The following is a 5,114-nucleotide window of genomic DNA, read 5'->3' as shown; positions in this document are numbered from 1 at the left end:
CCGGCAGTTGGGTCGATGAATGTTGAACAGATCGTCGATCCCCGTCAAGGACAGCCAACGCTTATCAGCTAGTCGTATGCCATGGACTGGCGTATGAGGTGGTGGTCTAGCTATCTTCTCCAATATATTTCTATAATAACGTCCTTTGTGTTACATGGTTATCAAAATAGCCATAGTATTTTGATACGTCGAAGGGGTGGTCAACGTTAGATGCCGATCGCAAGGTATTGTTTCGAAGTTAGCTGGTTCGTCACACCGTTCCCGTCTAACTCGAGTAGCCCTCCAATCATTCGACAGAGATTATCAATATTGACGATCTACAGCACCTCGATCAACTGGTTTGATGTTCGCGGATTAACTAAAACGCATAATTCTACATAAGGTGGTCGTAGTGGCTAAATTTAGGTGGCCAGGAGCTAGCAGATGACCTTCTGCGAAGAGGAAGACGTCTGAGATGAAGTAGCTATCTACTTTCTTATTTTATGTATGGATTATATTTCCTGTTTCTATGTCAAATAGTGAGAAACCTGTACGTTTAAATAGCAGTGTGGAGCCTCACTCGCTCCGTGCGTTGTGTAGTAAAACACATCACAACCACCTTAAAGTCTTCTAAGCCACTACATATTGAGAGATAAATGTCAGTCCAGCAAAGTCGCTGATGTTCAGGACGCCAACCAAACCACTGAAATCAAACGACCTATCTTGGCGGACAAAAAGTGCCAAATATGCCACAGTGAGTGTGAAGTCCATCCTACTGTGCCTTACTGTTCAGATGCTACTACAAATTGCCTCGTGCTGAGAATGATATCACTAACTGGAAAAATGCCTAGTGCAATACTTACTAAGGGATCAATCGAATATAAAATCAAAACATATACAATTCAGTCAGTAACTACTGGGGCTCGTAGCATACGATGCAGAAGTGAAGTGAAGAATGTAGATTTGAAGTTCGTGGAACGTGTGATTATAAACCCTATCGGAGTGTCTAGTTCATGACCTTGAACTTCTAGTCAGAAGGTTTCAAATAATGATCAGATACTCAAAGAATTACGTTTACATTAGATAAACAACTGTACATCATGTGGTTTCCCATGAAACGATTTTGTTCGCCTTATCTGTGCAGTTGTCTGCGCTATATGGTATTCGACTGGCTTTTCACTGACAGTAAAATGAAATCATCGATTCCAATCCTTTTGTTTTGTTTAAGGATAACTGAAGGTCAGTTATCCGCAGTCCCTGTTACGTACACTTGGTCCCATTAATTGGCTGACATTTATATAGTCTTAGGTACTTATTTTTCCGTCAGGCGATAGGAACGGACTTGCTGTTATTATACGGGGCAAATTCGTTTGAGTAGTCAGTCAGTCAGTCAGCTACAACGTAGGACCAGGCACATATATGCATCGGTCCAAGTTGCCATACCTCGTTAGCACAACAAGATCAACACCGGATTAATAGTAGTTAATTTAGTGTTGGTAGTAGTATATAAATTATAGGTTGTATATAAGGATATAGTATAGGAAGGAAGAGAGATATGAAGCAATTTTAGTCTCAAGGTTTAAGGGAAGATAAAGAGTGTATACACCTACGCCATTGTGATCGATTCTGAGCCATGTCACCTAAAGTCGCCAACCATTGGTTACGATAGTCACGCGGACCCCAACCAGGTAGTCTGCATCTACCAACATGGCTCAGACTAGAAGTTAGTGACTTCAAACACTGATGCCATGTTTTGGTTTGGCCGCCCCTAACTCTCTTCCAACCGTCCCCAATACTAGTCATCATAGAGCGTCGTGGTAATCGGTGTTCAGGCATACGTAACACATGGCCCAACCATCTCAGTTGATGAAGATTCATCACCTCATCAACTGATTTACCATCGTTCCCTAATACCCTGCGTCTAACCTCACTATTACTTACCCGGTTATCCCAGCAGATGCGAGCAATATTTCTAAGGCATCTGTGGTCAAATACTAGTAACCTACGAGTATCTTCTACTCTTAATGGCCATGTTTCACAGCCGTAAAGTAGAACAAAGCGAACTGCTGCGCAGTATACTCGTCCCTTAATTGATAGACGGATATCTCGTCTACGCCATAGGTTTGAGTAGTAAAATGTTTTAAAAGAAACAAAAGATACCGACCTCTATGAAGTTATTTAATTTCATACGTAATCATTGTGTTCACATTGATAGGGGATGTTTCCCTGACTTAGTGCTTTACATTTCTGGATATCTGACAAAACTTTGTTATGTCAGAATTCCGCATTTCGATAAAAAAATGAACTGATAGACTTCTCAATAGTATGGTATTTAAAATTAAGATTAGACGAAAGTAGACTGTGCGACCCACCCCCGTAAGAGGTAATTCTGACATTACTGACAGTCGCCTTCAAAGTCCTAGCTCGGCGATATTTTTGGCACTTCTCGTGAGACCTTCCTAACAACAAGTCCTTCGAAACCTTCGAATGGTAAAAGCAATAAATTTTGTTTGGAACATCTCAAATGTGCTTTCTATGCAGTAGAATAGGTAATAAGCAGTATTTTGTCAGAGCCTCTACAGGATCATCCTGATTGTTAGTACCACAGGACCCCTAACAAAACATATAGACCGATGAATTAGCAAGTCTTCGTCAGCTTAGGTGGTCGGGATAATTATCTGATGACCTTAACCGCCGCCTACCTCTATAGATGTTTTCCGGTGTGGGAGTAGGTTGAAAGAAATCTAAAGACGGGGTTTGACGGAGTGATCTGACAATAAAGGATCCCTAGACATTTCACTCATCGTACACGAGTCAATTGAAAAGCATTCACTGCATCTAAACAGAAATCTCTGAAACGAGCTGACAGCAACATTAGGATACCGTAAACCAGTGCAACAAGACAAAGATACACCTACTGAGTAGGACATGGTTCACTCTGCCTTTCTAAGGGGAATGGCCTTAATCCTGAAGAAACCTTGATCTTTCAAACTAGTGGCAGATATTTCCTCTTTCAGTAGCTACAAGGGTTTTAGGACTCCGTCATTACGACAGCCTACGAGACTATTGTTTATTGATAGACTTCTTTTCTCTCAAAGGACCACTCATGAGACAGACTGCTGACTACGATCAACTGATGAACACACATTCTCGATAGCTAGGGTAACATGGATGTGATGTACTCTGAATTTGACGAGGCTTTCGTAAGGATAGATTAACTCAATTCAAGTAGACATATATTTAGTCATGACTGATGGACTGGTCAAAATCTTGTGTAGATAATCCGTTTCTTAAGTTAAGGGTAATTTGTTCTTAGGCTGATAAGAGCTTTTCGAGGTCTTACAGGGTTCAGTTTTATTTTAGTTATACAGGTTACCTTCCTCAGTCACCACTTTTTATTCATGATGTTAAGATTGGGATTAAGATTTGTGACCAATATGATGAATTAGCTTTAGGGAGATCTGACTGAACTTAAAAGTTAGAAGGATAACAATGGAATGGTTTCAACACTTCTGAATGTAGTGTAATCCATTTGTGATATATACTATACATATATGCGACGTCAAAAACCCACCACTACGGGTGTCCTAGGTTGACAACGATCTTGGTGTCCTGGTGCCATGTGGTCTAAGGTTTTATCCTGTGAACAAAGTGTATATAGAGCAAACTTTGAACAGGTAATTTCGATACTCATTTAAAGAAAAAGTTTGACGGCAGGACTTTCCACTAAGTTGTAGGTAGTTAGGATATGTTAACATAGTTTCTCATTCTTTACCACAACAGAATGAGAGTACCTTCGGGTATAACAAATGATGAGCCAAGAAATCAGTTCGAGGACTCAAGTCTAATCATTCTGAAGAACGTCCAAAATCACTATATCTCTACCCATTAGAGTGCAGATTGAAGATACCACGGGTATTGTAGTTTGACAACACGTTACCAGTAACACCATCTATAATTGAATCGCACCCACCTAGTGAAATCAGAAGTCAGAAGCAAGGAGGTTGGAAGGTATATATGATAGATTATCAATATGTCGAGAAGTGACTGATCTAAACTGGCTAGTGATCGCGCCTTCAGCTAGGTGAGTCCATTAAAACTAATGTGGTCAGCATCCAATGTCGAACACTTACAGAGCTATTGATTTGGGGGATTTGTTTACCGCTACAAGATGACTCATGGGCCACTGTTGAATGGCCCATAGAGCGTTAAATACTTTTGAGTATTCTCTGAAATACCTAACTGCTCTTTCCCGACACAAAATTTAGGACCAGTGAACTTCCTAGTAGTCCTTCTAGAGGAAACGTGGAAACTCGTTAAGCGAAATCTTTCACTCTTCAGTCCATACCTATTTGAATTATATAAATTTTCTTGTAAATGATTGAGAATCGAAGGAGCGTATTTTAGTTGTGCCGTTACATAGGCAAATGCAAATCTCTTCTTAAGGTCGATCTTGGTATTTGGTTAATTCACTTTATTTGTTGATTGTTGCAATGGTACTTGTAAAACCTTGCTTCTTGAGCATGCATTCGGGAAATGTGTTGGTAGCTTCCGCTTTCTAGCTGCCAGATGAATTTCACTGTTTCCCAAACAACCAATAAAGGGGAAATAAAGGCGAACAAAGGTTGAAATCAGCATTTCCTTTTTTATTAACGCTTTCACCCGCAGTATTCCCCCTTTGTTCGACTTTATTTTCTCTATTGGTTTCTTGGGTTGTAAACGAAAAGTCCTGAGCTACGACCTAGAATCTGGGGAGGACCTCTAAGACTTACACTGGTTTGTAATGTTTAGCCAGGGGCGAGAATAATAAGACAATTGTAACCTTTTCCAATATTGGCTGTTTTTACGATGTGTTGTATTTCACAGCCCCGACATCTTTACTAAAAGTACCATAAATTTCAATCGGCTAGGTAGTATGCTATCATTAAAACGCAGGAGATATGCTCAAGGAGTTAGGAAGTATCTCGTTAGTGATTTACGTGCAAACTCCGAATGTGTTAAACCTGGTGACTCCAGAGCGACGCAAACAATCCTAACTAATTAACCTTTCAGTTATGTTTTATCTGTTAGAGGTTGAAAATTGGTCTTAAATCTGAGAATATGGTGAATATAAAGAGTGGTCTCTTTGTTGTGAA

Source organism: Schistosoma mansoni, chromosome W (assembly GCF_000237925.1).
Source record: "Schistosoma mansoni strain Puerto Rico chromosome W, complete genome".
NCBI classification, from domain to species: Eukaryota; Metazoa; Platyhelminthes; class Trematoda; order Strigeidida; family Schistosomatidae; genus Schistosoma; species Schistosoma mansoni.
This window is presented reverse-complemented; position numbering follows the sequence as displayed.